Source organism: Triticum dicoccoides, chromosome 4A, assembly GCF_002162155.2.
Source record: "Triticum dicoccoides isolate Atlit2015 ecotype Zavitan chromosome 4A, WEW_v2.0, whole genome shotgun sequence".
NCBI classification, from domain to species: Eukaryota; Viridiplantae; Streptophyta; class Magnoliopsida; order Poales; family Poaceae; genus Triticum; species Triticum dicoccoides.
Window position 1 is genome coordinate 121,354,524 of NC_041386.1, and position 21,642 is coordinate 121,376,165.

A 21,642-nucleotide genomic window follows, 5' to 3' on the forward strand; every position below is an offset into this window, starting at 1 on the left:
GTGACGACACTCTGTTCAAGCGCAACTTCCAGTTTGCCCAGAACTCAGCGAAGCAAAACAAGAAGACATTGGGACTAGACTTCAACCCTGGTCCCTCAGCTCCAAGGGCAGATGGCACATGTGATGCAGAACCCAATGTCATCGGTCCTTTCTACAACCTTGAAGGCCTCATCACCCATATCTTGGTTCAAAGGACTGCAGTGAATGAGCCTGCAGCTGACGCTGAATCAGATGAAGCGCCTGCAGCGCCGAAGCCAAAGAAGTCGAAGAAGCCTAAAGCTTCAAAGCCCGCCCCTTCACCAAAAATCTCACGGGTGAAGCCACTGGCAACTGCACCTCCTGAAGACAGTGTGCAGTCCGAAGATTTATCACGCATCTCCAAGCCCCAGAAGGTCAAGATGCCTCTGCCACACACCGGCCAAGAGCTAACAGCTGTTGGCATTCTGCGCAATGATGCCATTGATCTGTCAAGTGATGAAGATCTTGCAGATGACGCTCTTGAGCAACTCATCAAGAGCAAAGAAGAAGCAGAAATCTTCAATGATCTGCCTCTCTTTGATGTAACCATCATCCACAACTTCATTGACGAGTGGTTTGACACGCCAAACATCAGCTTTGAAGATCTGCAACTACCCATTGGCCTCAGTGTCGCCTTCCAAGGCGCCATTGCTTCAGAGCTAGCTATCGCCCGGCGCATTGTTGAACTGAAGCAAAATATTGACTATGAAAAGGCTCAGTTCAAGAAGCATATGGCCAAGCTCAGCGTGCAAGAAGTGAAGAACTTCAAGATTATGATGCACGAGCTCAAGGAAGCCTTTCTAAAGAAACGTGCAGAAGCTCAGGGTTCGCATGAGCGCATGAAGGTTCTGGCTGACAGATGTGTGCAAGCCTACAATGAGGCTGAGAAGCGCAAGGCCCTCGGGCGTCCTGGCATCGACCCCAGGATGGCGGCCAAGAAGCAGAAGAAGCCCTCTACGGCTAAATCTAACGCACCAAGGCAGGAAGCAGATCACATTGTCTTCCCAACTAGAATGACCGGCTCGAAGCCAAAAAGCCGGTCAACCGCTTCAGAGCTCAAGAAGACGAGGACTGCTGAGGCTGAAGCCAGGAAGAGGAAACATCCTGAAGTCTCTCCTACTGCCCCCTCCAAGAAGAAGAGGAAGACCAAGAAAGATCGGGCTACTCCCACAGAGCCTTTGATAGTTGAACCCATTTCTATGGTTCGTCCTGACACTGAACGCCAACTGACAATCCATGAGCCTGCTTTCACAGAGGCTCATAAAGCTGAAGACTTTCCAGCAGCTGATCCCATCGCTGCTGAAGACATTGGTCAACATGACCATGTAGAAGATGGTGCAGTCCTTCCTCAACTCGAGAACAGCGAACTCATCAGCATTGGTCGTCCACTGACGCCAATTGCACAGGATGCTTCATGGGCGGATCGCCCACAAGAGGAAGAAGACTTTGAGGCCCAGCCAACTCCAACTACACAGGCGTCGCCTGCGTTGCGCAGGCTTCGCAAAGGTCCAAGGCCTCAAGTCTCTGCTGAAGATAATCCGGCTGCATCAGCCGCGGAAGAAGAAGTCCCACAAGTTGCCACTCCCCTGTCCCACCAAGAAGCAGTTCTCGAGGAGAACGTGATTGTGACCGACCCTCCAGCTCATCAAGTGGAGGTTGAAAATCTTGAAGCTGCCACCTCCACCACCAATGAAGCCACTGACGCAGTCATGGCCGAAGCTAATGTGGAGCCCTCCCCAACGGAAGAAGAAGTCAGCGAAGCCACTGATCCCGCCACTTCTGTTCCTGAGTCTGCTGCCGGTCCCCAGTTTGACTATCATGTTGAGCACAGGCCTGAGGTACAGAAGCCAATCCCAAGATTGCCAAGGTTCACAGGTCCTGCATCAGCACCTGGCTCCTTCAATATCAATGGCTTCAGAGCAGACAACACATTCTTCAATAGCTCCAGGAACCCCTACTCAAGGGAAAGGATATCATCTGATCGGTTCTGGAGCTATCCGCAGCGAAGCTATTACTCATGCATTCTTTACAACCAAGGTCGCATCTTCCCACACAAACGCCTTGACATTGAAGCTATAGCTGGTCTGCCCTGTCTAGAAGAAGCTCTGGATTGCTTCAAGGAAGTTGGACTGCTGCCGTTTGTTACTGACCAAGAGCATTGGAATGAAGAGTTGCTGCTCCAATTCTATGCCACACTTCACATCCGCGGGTATAGCAGAGATCCGAAGACTTGGGTCCTGGAGTGGATGACAGGAAACGTTCATCACGAAGCCAAAGCCTTTGACATCATTGAGCTCACTGGTTTGCCCACTCCTGGCGATCTCTACGAGCATGGTTGTCAGCTTCATAGTGAAGCTATTGAGAGCATCTTTCAGAAGACTGAACCTGATATGAGTCAGATGCTTAGTATGATGAAGCCATTGCCCCAAGATGCTGCTTATCCCACGGAGTTCTTCGTTGAAGACCTTGAGTATCTGCCAAGAACCATTTATCACATCATCAGACGAACTCTCTGGCCCATCAAAGGGCACTCTCCACATGCCAAGCTTGAGGGTGCAATGAAGACTTTGGTCTTCTATATTCTTCATGGAAAATGCTTCAATGCACATGACTTCTTCATTCGCCAACTTGCTGCATCAGGCTCTGATATGTTTGGCTTGAAGTTCTACGCCCCATGGGTAATGCGGCTGATCAAACTTCACTCCGCTATCTCATATCAGCCATCTGCTCGCAATCATCAGATTTTTCTGCCTGATGTGGATATGTCTATTGAAGCCATCTATCCTGAGCCTGCCAAGGAACCTCTAAGTCTTCAGACTGCAGAGCATCAGAGTTTCTCTCAGAACATTGAAGGAGTTGAAGCAGTCACTCGTGTGTATCCTTTGGCTGGCACTACACGTGCACCACATCCTGCTCTCACTGAAGCCACTGACAGCACAACTGCTCCACGACCCAAGAAGTGCACTCGTGTTCTCAACGACCGAGAGCTTCTTGTGGCTCTTCATCAGAAACAGGATAGGCATCATGACTGGCTGAAGCGTCAGATGCAAAGCCTCTTGGTGGATGTTAATCGCATTCGCAATCTTGCCACCAAGAATGCTTTTGTTGCCCATGAAACCTCTCGCCGCACATGGAAAGGGCTAACGCTGATGTGTTTTGAAGATGATCTTCAAGAGGATGGCTTCACTGAGCGATTTAAGTTTGACTCCACACCTCCTCGAAGGGCTGTGCTGCGACGAACTCCATCCCTTGAAGACTCTGAGTTCTCTTCCTCTACTGCAACTGTGACTGCCAGAGTTATCGAGGATGAAGACGATGCTTCTTCACTGCCACCTCCTTTAGCACGCTTCGACTCTGCTCCAAGCTCTTTAGCACCGGCAAACACCACCAACGACCCTGCTACTTCACCTACTCCTCATGGGAACGAGTAGATGCTCTATGTCTTTAAACCTTTTTGGTCCTTACTGACAAAAGGGGGAGAAGCATATGAGGTTGATAGTCTTCAAGTGGGTCCATACGGGCGGGTGCTTTATATTTTGCTTCGTGCTTACAACTCTCGTTTTGCTACATTTGGTTCTTTGAGTTGTAACACTTAAACTCGATGGTCGTCTGCTACTTATCTGCCACCTTGTTTTTGCGATGATAAATTCCGCATACGCGACGATAAATTCCGCACTTAGATCATTCTGCAGACGTCCATTTTCCATTATGCATGTCATTATCTTCATATACTTTCACATGCATAGTGGATTGTCATCATAAGTTGAAGTGGATCTCCACAAGTACAACCTGCCATGTGCATTTGCATTCCAAAAGCAAATTACTTATATGCACATCTTCAGGGGGAGCCCTTGCAACTTATGAAGACAATTCCTTATCCTTTACAATTTCACAGATTATATTCCCCGTTGAAAACTTTAACTAGTTTGTCATCAATCACCAAAAAGGGGGAGATTGTAAGTGCATCTAGTGCCACTCCTAGTTGGTTTTGGAGTATTGATGACAAACCTAGTTGAGGGACTAATGTGTTTGTGAGAATTGCAGGATAACACAGGTAGAAGTCCCTCATTGATTCGGTTTTCCTACCAGAGATGACCCTTAAAAATGTATGAAGACATTGAAGTCAAAGGTGGTATATGAAGATATTCACATTAAAGACTATGACAAGAGAAGACACCACATGAAGCCTATGGAGCTCGAAGACTTAGATCTTTCGTAGTTCTCTTTCTTTTGTGTTGAGTCATAGGAACCATCGTACTGTTAAGTGGGGTCCAAGAGAACCAGTCAGAATGACTGAAGTGATGCCTAACCAAAACCTATGTCTTCGAGTGAAGACTATGAGAGCGAATCTTGTCTAGAGTTGGACAAGTCAGCTTTGCTTGTAGCCCAAGTAAAGTTGCCATGTGAGTTTAAAATCTGACCGTTGGAACACGTGTCAGTTCCTTAGTGACCCAGGGTCATTTCGGACAAATCAGGTCGGGTTGCCAAGTGGCTATAAATAGCCCACCCCCTACAACCATAAACGGTTGGCTGCTAAGATTCAGAGTACGGCTTTGTCGTTTGAGAGCAACCCACCTCGAAGCCTTTGAGAGAGAATTCCTTGCGAGGATAAAGCCCTGACCATCCAGAGCCAAAGAGAATTAGGCATCACTTAAGTCTTCTTGTCTGTGTGATCTAAAGACTTATTACACTTGAGGACTGTGCATCCTCCAGCCGGTTAGGCGTCGCATTCTGAGCATCCAAGAGACATTGTGGATTGCTGGTGAACGAAGTCTGTGAAGGTTTGGGAGTCTACCTTGAAGATTTACCAGAGTGATTGGGCGAGGTCTGTGTGACCTTAGCTCAAGGGGAATACGATGAGGATTGGGTGTCCTGAGCTGCGTGTTCAGGACTGGGTGTCCGGGACTGTGTGTCCTAAGGTTTAAATACCTAACCGCCCTAACCAGATGTACAGTTGTCATAGCAACTGGAACTGGTCCAACAAATCATTGTCTTCAGCGAGTCACTGGTTTCATCTTCCCTTCCCTTTACTTACTGTTACTCCTTGTGAAGTCATTGTATGTTCGCACTATCTTTTGTCTTCATTGAGTGACTGCATGTTCTGTGTGGCTTCACAATATCTTCCTACCTGATCCTTACTACATTGCTGCTATTAGTCATTGTGCTTTCACTCTATTGAATACTCGACTATGGCTTGCCTAGTGTAGTCTACCTTCCGCTGCAGGGTAATAGGTTTATTTCTATCGTTTGTCTTCATAACTTCCACGTTTTGAAGACTTTCATAAAAATCGCCTATTCACCCCCCCTCTAGTCGATATAACGCACTTTCAGGCTCATACAAGTGGGGAAAGAACCTCCCTTATAAGGAGGTCCAACTCCCACTCAACTAGCAATGTGGTACTAAACTTTAGTAGTATCCTTGCCTTGCACAAATGGGCTAAGTGGGCCTCTAGGATTTATTAGGAATTTCTGAAATTGCTATTGGGCTAGGCCCAAAATAGACAAAATTCCAGCAATACTTGCTCGATCGTATTCTCCAACCCCAGCGTTTCTCCGGCTAGCTCTAGCTCAGCTTGTTAGAAATATAATTGGGTTTAAATTAGAGATAAGGGGAGAGATAGAATTAGTTTAAACCACATGTAACTTGTTTGGTACTCCAAGTCTCTACCCCTCTTGTACTCCTATATATACCCCATACGAGGGTCATATCAATACACAACAAACATTAGCATCTTACAATTTTCCACATGGTGTCAGAGCAGTTTGTCCAACGACGCCGATCCTAGGACCTTCCCCTACTTCCGCAGCGTGCCGTCCCCGGGGAGATCAATCTGCTCTACCCGGGGACACGACACCCGATTGATCAAAGATTATATTGGTTCTTTAGATTAGCTTAGCTACAAATTTCGAATTTCAATCTAGATTTAATTTTCTCAGCCATCAATAAACTCCATCGGACCCTCAAATTCTACTACAGATCCATTGTTGCACGCGGAAGCGATCCGAACGGAAAGGTTTCCTCTGAAGCCGCGCACACACATACAAGCAGCGGCTCCGCTCCCTCCGGCCGTGCGCGTAAGCCCATGGCTGACACCTTCCCGATGCGATCTATGTCAACACCATGGGCGGTCAGCAGCCAACCGCACGTACGAGTGCGTCGATGGCCGGGACTCTCGCCTCCACGTCTCTCCTCCATCAAGCGACCTCATCGACCGCACAATCAGCCCCATGCCCCAGCCTTCAAGCTACTCCCTCCATTTTTAAATATAAGTCTTTGTAGAATTTCACTATGAATCACATACGGATGTATGTAGATGCATTTTAGAGTGTAGATTAACTCATTTTGCTTCGTACATAGTCCATAGTGGAATCCCTACAAAGATTTATATTTATGGATGGAGAGAGTACTTCGATTCGCCGTGCATGCATGCACCAATGGAGGAAAGCAAAGCCACAAGCGTCTACAACAATCCAGCCAGGGCATCCATGCGCATCTAGCGTGCATGCAAAACATGAGGGACACGCGCCAGGCGAGATCCTAGGCGCGACAACGCGTACACCAGGAGGGTGTCACGAGCTTGACCTGATCTGCATCGAGGACCGCCGTCGACTACAGCCGCGCGACTCCATCGACTCTGAGGCATGCACGTTTCGGGCTGCTTCTCGGCGCCACGCGCGACCCGCAGCAGCAGCTTCAATCGATTGGATCTCGAGTCGTCAGCTACGCCTCCGAGCGTACACCGATCGTAGCTACATCGACTTCTTCTATTCCGGACTACTTCAACAGTGATATGCACCGAGCCAGATTCCACACCACGCACATGGCGGACGTCTATACACAACCGACCCAGCCTGCAACTACGTCGGCTACACCGACCGCGATCCGAGCCTGCGTCAACCTTGCGTCTGCATCGACCCCTCTACCGAGCCGAACATCTCGTTGTACGACTACGCCAGGCTACGAGCCAACATGCTTCTTCACGGCATCGACGCCCTGTCGCCACGAGGGACGCCTCCAAGCGATGTATCATCGTCGACACGCCGCTGCGACACCATCGCCGACACTTCATCACCATGGTGTTCATCAACATCTTCGTCAACACACCGCCGTTGCCTCGTCCACAAGATGGACACCTAACGTCCTCTGACAGACTTTTCTGCAAGACGCGACCTCGACGACGGCAATGACCGCGTCACGACGACGGCATCTTCCGCATCATCCACGACGGCACGACTGCATCGACACGGCGTCACTACAGTGACGACCCTACACGGTCACACGGTTCTGGCAAAACCGATGTATGCTCGATGGGCTTCCTCCGGTCTTGGCATAATTGGTGGACTCATCGCCGATGGCACCCTCTCACATCCGCAAGGTGCATCGTCCACGTCTGCAACTCCGTCATAGCGCATTTTTTTGCGCCTCCGGCTTTGTGCGACTTCATCATCCACGACGACCACACCATCGACCACGACTACCTCGACCATGGCTATATCACCATGATCGGCTACCCCGACATTAATGGCTACGTCTACAGCAACTCATCGGCAACAACTCCAGTCAACAGCGTGTTGGAATTTTGCTAGTAGGCCTTTGGCCCAAAGCCCAACTAAAATTCTGAAATTCTCTTGACCCATTCATGCACACATGTGAGTGGAGTGAGTGAGGCTAAAGTTTAGTCCCACCCTGGAAGTTGAGAGAGAGTTGCACCTCTTTATTAGGTGAGCTCTTCTACCACTTGTATGAGCATGAGAAGAGGAGACCTACACGCGCACTCCTCCTCCTCGCTCGCCTCGCCACGCCACGCCACGCCACGCCACACCACGCCTCGTCACGACGCGCCGCGGGTTGCGGGATTGAGCCGAGCCGAGGACAGAGCTATGCACGTTGTCTATATTTTTGCTGCATGGGAAAATTAATGAGTTCTTAATTAATAATTAACGGACGCGTTAATTACTGAACCGTTTGCGATTCTTTTGGATCGTGACGACTCGGACATGGGGTTTACTCCCACGACCTACCCGGCCCGCACTATATAGTCAGGCAGACGTCTACCCTAGCCGCCGCCGCTTCGTATGGTTTCTCACCACCGTTCCAGATCATTGCGCCGCCAAGCAAGTCTTCTCCATCCCTCCTTTCAGCATGCACCGTGAGAAGGGACAGCAGGCCTCCGGAACCCCGCCTCTCGTGATCCTGTACGGGAGAGGGGCGATCAAGTTTTTGGGGAGCGCACTCGCGCGACTGCTGGCAGCGATGACTTCGCGAACGACGACTTCTTCCTCGACCTCGGCAACCTCGTCCTTGACGACATGGGCGACAACATCAACGCCGGCGGTGCTGCACCCGCTGCACCGTATGTGATTCTATCCTTCCTGTTCGGGATCGTGGTAGAATTCATGCTTCTAGTATGTGCCCTAGATGTGATATGTTCATCTGCTATGCTAGTTCGCATGATTAGTTTAATCTCTGCTACTGTGGTCATGATTTATCTTCTGTTTATTCGGATTAAATCTCGTAGTAATTTGCTCATATTTCCAACACAGCATCCGCCTCGTCACTTGCGTCCACGACACTCTCGCTGTGACTGCAGGAGGGAATAGAGGAGAAGGCAGGAAGGCACCATAAGGGGACGCAATCACCGCCCAAACCGCCGACCCATTAGAAACACAGTTAATGATGGTGCAGCGGAGAAGACGACAAAAGCACAAGACTTCAAATTCAGTCGTACTCGTCCGCTTCACTCCCTCTACGACTGAGGGGGAATGTTAGAAATATAATTGGGTTTAAGTTAGAGATAAGGAGATAGAGATAGAATTAGTTTAAACCACATGTAACTTGTCTTGTAATTCAAGTCTCTACCTCTCTTGTACTCCTATATATACCCCATACGAGGGTCATATCAATACACAACAATATTCTAGCCATCTTACAATTTTCACACAGCTTCCTGAGAACCAAACTTATCTTTTCAAGTTCAGAAAACGAAAGAGAAAGAAGCCTTTTGTTACACCACCAGACACCAGCGTCGCGGGCTAGCGGCACCAATGGAGCACAGAAAATGGAAAACGACCCGTCGATGTCCATCCCGGGCCTCCTCAAAGTCACGGTCTTCTTGGCGTGTTGTGCTGTCGATCACTACACGTTGATCATTAACGTCCATCGAAGATAGATGATATTTTTACTGAGGCGGCCCTAATTTGCATGTTTTTTTTCGAAAAGGGGGTTTACCCCAGCCTCTGTATCAGAAAGATGCATATGGCTCATATTATTAAAAATAGAATCCAGTAACAAAGTCTCCAAGTATCGATGTGCGATAAAAAAGCAAAAGCTCGAAAGAGCTGAAATCCTAAGCCACAACCGGCTGGCAAACACAATAGGAGCACTACATGCCTATCCTATTACATGACCGCCATCCAAACCGGTTGAAAATATCCCGCACTACCATCTCCCATCGGGTAGACGCAGTAACCAAACGCTCCCTGGCCTCCGTCGGAGTGAGTAGCGACCACATACGGATGAATGTCGTGGCCCTGAAGATCACCTGCAAAAAGTGAATGTTTGTTGATCTGTTAAATACTAAATCATTTCTGCAATTCCATACTGCCCAAAGTAAAGCACAAACGCCAACACGAATGTGTCTTGCAGTATCGGAATCAACCCCATCAAGCCATGGTCCAAATAACATGTTGATAGAGGTGGGCTGATTAATATTAAACGCAATATGAATTGACCGCCACAGAATCTTAGCCAACGGACAATCCAGGAAGAGGTGTTTGATGTTTTCATTATTATCGCAAAAGCTACACCTAGATGAGCCCATCCAGTTGCGTTTTGCCAGGTTATCCTTAGTCAAAATGACCTGTTTATGCACACACCACATAAACACTTTGATGCGTAAGGGAACCTTTACTTTCCAAACGTGAATCGAGGAAGAACAACGCTAGAGTTAATGACATCCAGATACATAGACTTAACCGAGAACGCACCGGTCTTAGTAAGTTTCCAACGCAATTGATCTGGTTGCTGGTTCAGCCGAACCTCCATTAAACGTCTAACAAGGTGGAGCCAAGCCTCCCAACGATTTCTGACTAGCGTCCTCCGAAAACTAATATTGAGGGGAGTGGATTGTAGAACAGATGCAACGTAGGCTTCTCTACGTCGCACAATGTTGTACAAAGTAGGATATTGAAGTGCAAGGGGAGTCCCCCCAAGCCACGTATCCTCCCAAAATCTCGTAGTGGCTCCATTCCCGACAATAAATTTTGACTTGTTGAAAAAAAGCTGTTTGACTCTCATCAAACCCTTCCAAAAGGGTGAGTCGGAAGGCCTCACATTTACCTGGGCCAGGGTTTTAGCATAAAGATACTTATTACGCAAAATCTGAGCCCAAGTAGCTTCCGTCTCAGACGAAAGTTTAAAAAGCCATTTGCTAAGGAGACATATGTTTTTAACTTCCAATTTTTCAATGCCTAGACCCCCTTGGTCCTTCGGCCTACATATTATATCCCACTTAGCAAGCCTATACTTTCGTTTGAGGTCGTCATTCTGCCAAAAGAACCGAGGTCGGTAGAAATCTAACCTTTTCCTGACTCCCACCGGAACCTGGAAAAAGGATAAGAGAAACATAGGCATACTGGTAAGGACCGAATTAATCAGAATCATTCGTCCTCCGTGTGACATGAGCTTTCCTTTCCAACAACTCAGTTTCTTTTCAAAACGATCCTCGATGCATTTCCACTCACTGTTAGTCAGCTTACGATGATGAATGGGTATACCTAAGTACGTAAACGGTAAGGAACCCAATTCACATCCGAACAATTGTTTATACGTGTCCTGGTCCTCCTTTGCTCTTCCAAAGCAAAACAATTCGCTCTTGTGAAAGTTAATTTTGAGGCCAGATAGTTGTTCAAATAAGCATAATAGCAGCTTCATGTTTCTTGCTTTCGCCAAGTCGTGCTCCATAAAGATGATTGTATCATCAGCATACTGAAGAATGGAAATCCCTCCGTCAACTAGATGTGGGACCAGGCCACCTACCTGATGGGTTTCATAGTAATTTCAAAAAAATTCCTACGCACACGCAAGATCATGTGATGCATAGCAATGAGAGGGGAGAGTGTTGTCTACGTACCCAACGCAGACCGACTGCGAAAGCGCTGACACAACGTAGAGGAAGTAGTCGTACGTCTTTACGATCCAACCGATCAAACACCGAAACTACGGCACCTCTGAGTTCGAGCACACGTTCAGCTCGATGACGATCCCCAGACTCCGATCCAGCAAAGTGTCGGGGAAGAGTACCGTCAGAATGACGGCGTGGTGACGATCTTGATGCACTACAGCAGCAGGGCTTCGCCTAAACTCCGCTACAGTATTATCGAGGACTATGGTGGCAGGGGGCACCGCACACGACTAAGGAACATATCACGTGGATCAACTTGTGTGTTTCTGGGGTGCCTCTGCCTCAGTATATAAAGGAGCCAAGGGGGAGGGGGCCGCCGGCCAGGAGGAGGGCGCAGGAGGAGTCCTACTCCTCCCGGGAGTAGGACTCCCCCCCCCCCCCAATCCTAGTTGGACTAGGATTCCCCGAGGGGGAAAGAGGGAGAGGGGGGCCGGCCACCTCTCCTAGTCCTAATAGGACTAGGGGAAGGGGGGAGGCACGCGGCCACCTTGGGCTGCCCCTTTCTCCTTTCCACTAAAGCCCATTAAGGCCCATATGGCTCCCGGGGGGTTCCGGTAACCTCCCGGTACTCCGGTAAAATCCCGATTTCACCCGGAACACTTCCGATATCCAAACATAGGCTTCCAATATATCAATCTTTATGTATCGACCATTTCGAGACTCCTCGTCATGTCCGTGATCACATCCGGGACTCCGAACAACCTTCGGTACATCAAAAATGCATAAACTCATAATATAACTGTCATCGTAACCTTAAGCATGCGGACCCTACGGGTTCGAGAACAATGTAGACATGACCGAGACACGTCTTCGGTCAATAACCAATAGCGGGACCTGGATGCCCATATTGGCTCCTACATATTCTACGAAGATCTTTATCGGTCAGACCGCATAACAACATACGTTGTTCCCTTTGTCATCGGTATGTTACTTGCCCGAGATTCGATCGTCGGTATTCCAGTACCTAGTTCAATCTCGTTACCAGCAAGTCTCTTTACTCGTTCTGTAATACATCATCCCGCAACTAACTCATTTAGTTGCAATGCTTACAAGGCTTAAGTGATGTGCATTACCGAGAGGGCCCAGAGATACCTCTCTGACAATCGGAGTGACAAAACCTAATCTCGAAATACGCCAACCCAACATCTACCTTTGGAAACACCTGTAATGCTCCTTTATAATCACCCAGTTACATTGTGATGTTTGGTAGCACCCAAAGTGTTCCTCCGGCAAACGGGAGTTGCATAATATCATAGTTATAGGAACATGTATAAGTCATGAAGAAAGCAATAGCAACATACTAAACGATCGGGTGCTAAGCTAATGGAATGGGTCATGTCAATCAGATCATTCAACTAATGATGTGACCTCGTTAATCAAATAACAACTCATTGTTCATGGTTAGGAAACATAACCATCTTTGATTAACGAGCTAGTCAAGTAGAGGCATACTAGTGACACTTTGTTTGTCTATGTATTCACACATGTATTATGTTTCCGGTTAATACAATTCTAGCATGAATAATAAACATTTATCATGATTATAAGGAAATAAATAATAACTTTATTATTGCCTCTAGGGCATATTTCCTTCAGTCTCCCACTTGCACTAGAGTCAATAATCTAGATTACACCGTAATGATTCTAACACCCATGGAGCCTTGGTGCTGATCATGTTTTGCTCGTGGAAGAGGCTTAGTCAATGGGTCTGCAACATTCAGATTCGTATGTATCTTGCAAATCTCTATGTCTCCCACCTGGACTAGATCCCGGATGGAATTGAAGTGTCTCTTGATGTGCTTGGTCCTCTTGTTAAATCTGGATTCCTTTGCCAAGGCAATTGCACCAGTATTGTCACAAAAGATTTTCATTGGATCCGATGCACTAGGTATGACACCTAGATCGGATATGAACTCCTTCATCCAGACTCCTTCGTTTGCTGCTTCCGAAGCAGCTATGTATTCTGCTTCACATGTAGATCCCGCTACGACGCTTTGTTTAGAACTGCACCAACTGATAGCTCCACCGTTTAATGTAAACACGTATCCGGTTTGCGATTTAGAATCGTCCGGATCAGTGTCAAAGCTTGCATCAACGTAACCTTTTACGACGAGCTCTTTGTCACCTCCATATACGAGAAGCATATCCTTAGTCCTTTTCAGGTATTTCAGGATGTTCTTGACCGCTGTCCAGTGATCCACTCCTGGATTACTTTGGTACCTCCCTGCTAGACTTATAGCAAGGCACACATCAGGTCTGGTACACAGCATTGCATACATGATAGATCCTATTGCTGATGCATAGGGAACATCTTTCATATTATCTCTATCTTCTGCAGTGGTCGGGCATTGAGTCTTACTCAATTTCACACCTTGTAACACAGGCAAGAATCCTTTCTTTGCTTGATCCATTTTGAACTTCTTCAAAATTTTGTCAAGGTATGTTGTTTGTGAAAGTCCAATTAAGCGTCTTGATCTATCTCTATAGATCTTAATGCCTAATATGTAAGCAGCTTCACCGAGGTCTTTCATTGAAAAACTCTTATTCAAGTATCCCTTTATGCTATCCAGAAATTCTATATCATTTCCAATTAACAATATGTCATCCACATATAATATTAGAAATGCTACAGAGCTCCCACTCACTTTCTTGTAAATACAGGCTTCTCCAAAAGTCTGTATAAAACCAAATGCTTTGATCACTCTATCAAAATGTTTATTCCAACTCCGAGAGGCTTGCACCAGTCCATAAATGGATCGCTGGAGCTTGCACACTTTGTTAGCTCCCTTTGGATCAACAAAACCTTCTGGTTGCATCATATACAACTTTTCTTCCAGAAATCCATTCAGGAATGCAGTTTTGACATCCATCTGCCAAATTTTATAATCATAAAATGCGGCAATTGCTAACATGATTCGGACAGACTTAAGCATCGCTACGGGTGAGAAGGTCTCATCGTAGTCAATCCCTTGAACTTGCCGAAAACCTTTTGCGACAAGTCAAGCTTTGTAGACAGTAATATTACCGTCAGCGTCAGTCTTCTTCTTGAAGATCCATTTATTCTCAATTGCTTGCCGATCATCGGGCAAGTCAACCAAAGTCCACACTTTGTTCTCATACATGGATCCCATCTCAGATTTCATGGCTTCAAGCCACTTTGCGGAATCTGGGCTCACCATCGCTTCTTCATAGTTCGTAGGTTCATCATGATCTAATAACATGACTTCCAGAACAGGATTACCGTACCACTCTGGTGCGGATCTTACTTTGGTTGATCTACGAGGTTCAGTAGTATCTTGTTCTGAAGTTTCATGATCATCATCATTAGCTTCCTCACTGACTGGTGTAGGTGTCGCAGAAACAGTTTTCTGTGATGTACTACTTTCCAATAAGGGAGCAGGTACAGTTACCTCGTCAAGTTCTACTTTCCTCCCACTCACTTCTTTCGAGAGAAACTCCTTCTCCAGAAAGTTTCCGAATTTAGCAACAAAAGTCTTGCCTTCGGATCTGTGATAGAAGGTGTATCCAATAGTTTCCTTTGGATATCCTATGAAGATACATTTCTCCGATTTGGGTTTGAGCTTATCAAGTTGAAGCTTTTTCACATAAGCATCGCAGCCCCAAACTTTTAGAAACGACAACTTTGGTTTCTTGCCAAACCACAGTTCAAAAGGCGTCGTCTCAACGGATTTTGATGGTGCCCTATTTAACGTGAATGCGGCCGTCTCTAGAGCGTATCCCCAAAACGATAGCGGTAAATCAGTAAGAGACATCATAGATCGCACCATATCCAGTAAAGTACGATTACGACGTTCGGACACACCATTACGTTGAGGTGTTCTGGGTGGCGTGAGTTGCAAAACTATTCCACAATTTTCCAAATGTACACCAAACTCGTAACTCAAATATTCTCCTCCACGATCAGATCGTAGAAACTTTATTTTCTTGTTACGATGATTTTCAACTTCACTCTGAAATTCTTTGAACTTTTCAAATGTTTCAGACTTATGTTTCATTAAGTAGATATACCCATATCTGCTTAAATCATCAGTGAAGGTGAGAAAATAACGATATCCGCCACGAGCCTCAATATTCATCGGACCACATACATCTGTATGTATGATTTCCAACAAATCTGTTGCTCTCTCCATAGTACCGGAGAATGGCGTTTTGGTCATCTTGCCTATGAGGCACGGTTCGCAAGTACCAAGTGATTCATAATCAAGTGGTTCCAAAAGTCCATCAGAATGGAGTTTCTTCATGCGCTTTACACCGATATGACCTAAACGGCAGTGCCACAAATAAGTTGCACTATCATTATCAACTCTGCATCTTTCGGCTTCAACATTATGAATATGTGTGTTACTACTATCGAGATCCAACAAGAATAGACCACTCTTCAAGGGTGCATGAGCATAAAAGATATTACTCATATAAATAGAACAACCGTTATTCTCTGAGTTAAATGAATAACCGTCTCGCATCAAACAAGATCCAGATATAATGTTCATGCTTAAAGCTGGCACCAAATAACAATTATTTAGGTCTAATACTAATCCCGAAGGTAGATGTAGAGGTAGCGTGCCGACTGCGATCACATCGACTTTGGAACCGTTTCCCACGCGCATCGTCACCTCGTCCTTAACCAATCTTCGCTTGATCCGTAGTCCCTGTTTCGAGTTGCAAATATTAGCAACAGAACCAGTATCAAATACCCAGGTGCTACTGCGAGCATTAGTAAGGTACACATCAATAACATGTATATCACATATACCTTTGTTCACCTTGCCATCCTTCTTATCCGCCAAATACTTGGGGCAGTTCCGCTTCCAGTGACCAGTCTGCTTGCAATAGAAGCACTCAGTTTCAGGCTTAGGTCCAGGTTTGGGTTTCTTCTCTTGAGTAGCAACTTGCTTGCCGCTCTTTTTGAAGTTCCCCTTCTTATTCCCTTTGCCCTTTTTCTTGAAACTAGTGGTCTTGTTGACCATCAACACTTGATGCTCCTTCTTGATTTCTACCTCCGCAGCTTTCAGCATCGCGAAGAGCTCGGGAATAGTCTTGTTCATCCCTTGCATATTATAGTTCATCACGAAGCTCTTGTAGCTTTGTGGCAGTGATTGAAGAATTCTGTCAATGACGCTATCATCTGGAAGATTAACTTCCAATTTAATCAAGTGATTATTATACCCAGACATTTTGAGTATATGCTCACTGACAGAACTGTTTTCCTCCATCTTGGAGCTATAGAACTTATTAGAGACTTCATATCTCTCAATCCGGGCATTTGCTTGAAATATCGACTTCAACTCCTGAAACATCTCATATGCTCCATGACGTTCAAAACGTCGTTGAAGTCCCGATTCTAAGCCGTAAAGCATGGCACACTGAACTATCGAGTAGTCATCAGCTTTGCTCTGCCAGACGTTCATAACATCTGGCGTTGCTCCTGCAGCAGGCCTGGCACCCAGCGGTGCTTCCAGGATGTAATTCTTCTGTGCAGCAATGAGGATAATCCTCAAGTTACGGACCCAGTCCGTGTAATTGCTACCATCATCTTTCAACTTTGCTTTCTCAAGGAACGCATTAAAATTCAACGGAACAACAGCACGAGCCATCTATCTACAATCAAACATAAACAAGCAAGATACTAATCAGGTACTAAGTTTCATGATAAATTTAAGTTCAGTTAATCAAGTTAATTAAAGAACTCCCACTTAGATAGACATCCCTCTAATCCTCTAAGTGATTACGTGATCCAAATCAACTAAACCATAACCGATCATCACGTGAGATGGAGTAGTTTTCAATGGTGAACATCGTTATGTTGATCATATCTACTATATGATTCACGCTCGACCTTTCGGTCTCCGTGTTCCGAGGCCATATCTGTATATGCTTGGCTCGTCAAGTATAACCTGAGCATTCCGCGTGTGCAACTGTTTTGCACCCGTTGTATTTGAACGTAGAACCTATCACACCCGATCATCACGTGGTGTCTCAGCACGAAGAACTTTCGCAACGGTGCATACTCAGGGAGAACACTTCTTGATAATTTAGTGAGAGATCATCTTATAATGCTACCGTCAATCAAAGCAAGATAAGATGCATAAAAGGATAAACATCACATGCAATCAATATAAGTGATATGATATGGCCATCATCATCTTGTGCTTGTGATCTCCATCTCCGAAGCACCATCGTGACCACCATCGTCACCAGCGTGACACCTTGATCTCCATCGTAGCATCGTTGTCGTCTCGCCAGGCTTATGCTTCCACGACTATCACTACCGCTTAGTAATAAAGTAAAGCATTACATCGCGATTTCATTGCATACAATAAAACGACAACCATAAGGCTCCTGCCAGTTGCCGATAACTCGGTTACAAAACATGATCATCTCATACAATAAAATTCAGCATCATGTCTTGACCATATCACATCACAACATGCCCTGCAAAAACAAGTTAGACGTCCTCTACTTTGTTGTTGCAAGTTTTACGTGGCTGCTACGGGCTTAAGCAAGAACCAATCTCACCTACGCATCAAAACCACAACGATAGTTTGTCAAATAGACTCCGTTTTAACCTTCGCAAGGACCGGGCGTAGCCATACTTGGTTCAACTAAAGTTGGAGAGACAGTCGCCCGCAAGCCACCTATGTGCAAAGCACGTCGGGGGAACCGGTCTCGCGTAAGCGTACGCATAATGTTGGTCCGGGTCGTCTCGTCCAACAATGCCGCCAAACCAAAGTATGGCATGCTGGTAGGCAGTATGACTTATATCGCCCACAACTCACTTGTGTTCTACTCGTGCATATAACATCAACATAAATAACCTAGGCTCGGATGCCACTGATGGGTTTCGTAGTAATTTCAAAAAATTTCCTACGCACACGGAAGATCATGTGATGCATAGCAACGAGAGGGGAGAGTGTTGTCTACGTACCCAACGCAGACCGACTGCAGAAGCGCTGACACAACGTAGAGGAAGTATTCGTACGTCTTCACGATCCAACCGATCAAGCACCGAAACTACGGCACCTCTGAGTTCGAGCACACGTTCAGCTCGATGACGATCCCCGGACTCCGATCCAGCAAAGTGTCGGGGAAGAGTACCGTCAGCACGACGGCGTGGTGACGATCTTGATGCACTACAGCAGCAGGGCTTCGCCTAAACTCCGCTACAGTATTATCGAGGACTATGGTGGCAGGGGGCACCGCACACGGCTAAGGAATAGATCACGTGGATCAACTTGTGAGTTTCTGGGGTGACTCTGCCTCAGTATATAAAGGAGCCAAGGGGGAGGGGGCCGCCAGCCAGGAGGAGGGCGCAGGAGGAGTCGTACTCCTCCCGGGAGTAGGACTCCCCCCCAATCCTAGTTGGACTAGGATTCCCCGAGGGGGAAAGAGGGAGAGGGGGGCCGGCCACCTCTCCTAGTCCTAATAGGACTAGGGGAAGGGGGGAGGTGCGCGGCCACCTTGGGCTGCCCCTTTCTCCTTTCCACTAAAGCCCATTAAGGCCCATATGGCTCCCGGGGGGTTCCGGTAACCTCCCGGTACTCCGGTAAAATCCCGATTTCACCCGGAACACTTCCGATATCCAAACATAGGCTTCCGATATATCAATCTTTATGTATCGACCATTTCGAGACTCCTCGTCATGTCCGTGATCACATCCGGGACTCCGAACAACCTTCGGTACATCAAAAATGCACAAACTCATAATATAACTGTCATCGTAACCTTAAGCGTGCGGACCCTACGGGTTCGAGAACAATGTAGACATGACCGAGACACGTCTTCGGTCAATAACCAATAGCTGGACCTGGATGCCCATATTGGCTCCTACATATTCTACGAAGATCTTTATCGGTCAGACCGCATAACAACATACATTGTTCCCTTTGTCACCGGTATATTACTTGCCCGAGATTCGATCGTCGGTATTCCAGTACCTAGTTCAATCTCGTTACCCGCAAGTCTCTTTACTCGTTCTGTAATACATCATCCCGCAACTAACTCATTTAGTTGCAATGCTTGCAAGGCTTAAGTGATGTGCATTACCGAGAGGGCCCAGAGATACCTCTCCGACAATCGGAGTGACAAAACCTAATCTCGAAATACGCCAACCCAACATCTACCTTTGGAGACACCTGTAATGCTCCTTTATAATCACCCAGTTACGTTGTGACGTTTGGTAGCACCCAAAGTGTTCCTCCGGCAAACGGGAGTTGCATAATCTCATAGTTATAGGAACATGTATAAGTCATGAAGAAAGCAATAGCAACATACTAAACGATCGGGTGCTAAGCTAATGGAATGGGTCATGTCAATCAGATCATTCAACTAATGATGTGACCTCGTTAATCAAATAACAACTCATTGCTCATGGTTAGGAAACATAACCATCTTTGATTAACGAGCTAGTCAAGTAGAGGCATACTAGTGACACTTTGTTTGTCTATGTATTCATGCATGTATTATGTTTCCAGTTAATACAATTCTAGCATGAATAATAAACATTTATCATGATTATAAGGAAATAAATAATAACTTTATTATTGCCTCTAGGGCATATTTCCTTCACTACCTGCCCTGCATCCTTGGCCCGACCTATTAAGATAGTGAGCATATCAGCCACTATATTAAACAAGATCGGTGACATCGGGTCTCCTTGCCTTAGCCCCTTGTGTGTTCGGAAATAGTGACCTATGTCGTCATTCACTTTAATCCCTACACTCCCTTTTTGAGTAAAGGAATCAATCTGGTTTCTCCAGGCCGGATCAAAACCTTTCATACGCAAAGCTTGTTGAAGGAAAGGCCATTTAACTTTATCATATGCTTTTTCAAAATCCACTTTAAAAACTACACCATCAAGTTTTTTTGAGTGGAGTTCATGGAGCGTTTCATGCAAGACAACAACCCCTTCAAGAATGTTTCGATCAGGCATGAAAGCAGTCTGGGACGGATGAACCATGGAGTGCGCAATCTGCGTAAGTCTGTTCGTTCTGACCTTGGTGAAGATTTTGAAACTCACATTAAGCAGACATATGGGTCTGAACTATTCAATGCGAACCGCGTCTGCCTTCTTATGAAGAAGAGTTATCGTTCCAAAATTCAGCTTAAACAACTAAAGTCGTCCCTCAAAAAACTCATGGAACATGGGCAACAAATCACCCTTAATAAAGTGCCAACACTTTTTGTAGAACTCCGCCGGAAACCCATCCGGTCCTGGAGCCTTATTATTCTCCATCTGTGCAATGGCTTCAAACACCTCTTTCTCAGAGAAAGGAGCAGTCAAGAGCTCATTCTCGGCAGTCTCAAGTTGAGGAACATCCTGAACCCTAGACTCATCTAAAGACACAAAATTCTCTTCCGGGGGACCAAACAACTGCTTATAATAATTGGTAATATAGACTTTCAGATTGTCTTGACCAACTATCGTCCCTTCAGCTTGTTCTAACTGAAAAATTCTCTTTTTACGATGCTTCCCATTAGCAATCATATGAAAGAATTGAGTATTGTCCTCTCCTTGTACTATCTTGCGAACCTTAGCTCGCAACGCCCACTTCAATTCCTCCTCGCGAAGAAGCTGTTTAAGACGCATCTCCGCCTCTATCTTTGTTTCCAACTCACTGGAATCTAAGATAGAAGTTTCAGCTTTAACTTCAAGGTTTTGAATAAGTAGAAGAAGTCTCTCCTTCTCCGCCTTATAAATACCATGCGTGTGCTTAGCCCATCCTCGAAGGAACCTTCGGAGATGACGAATCTTACATTGCCATCGCTCGATAGGCGTCCTTCCTCCCGAGTCTTTAGCCCACTCCCGAGCTAACAACTCAATGAAACCTTCTCTTTCAAACCAGGCAAGTTCAAACGAGAAAATGTTCTTGTTTCCCACAAACGTTTGAACCCCTGAATCGACTAGTAACGGTGTATGGTCAGAGACACCCCTTGTCAATGCCTGCACGGTTACCAGAGGAAACTTCTGTTCCCACTCGACACTTGCTAAGACACAGTCAAGTTTCTCAAACGTCGGGACCGGTAACGAATTAGCCCAAGTGAATTTCCTACCCGAAAGCTCTATCTCTCTGAGATCCAAACTTTCGATAATAGTGTTGAACATAAACGACCATCGGCCGTCAAAATTGTCATTATTCTTCTCCTCCTTCCTACGAATAATGTTGAAATCCCCCCCCCACTAAGAGGGGTAGCTGTTCGTTACCACAAATACGAACCAGATCCGCCAAAAAGTCTGGCTTGAGCTCTGGTTGCGCAGCTCCGTACACCGCCACCAAAGCCCAATCAAACCCATCTGCCTTAGTTCGAACTCGGAACTTGACGGCAAAATCCCCCAAAACTACACTCCGGACTTCCAACGTTTCGCACTTAACCCCAAGTAAAACCCCACCGGATCTTCCTCGAGGGGGGAGGCAATGCCAAT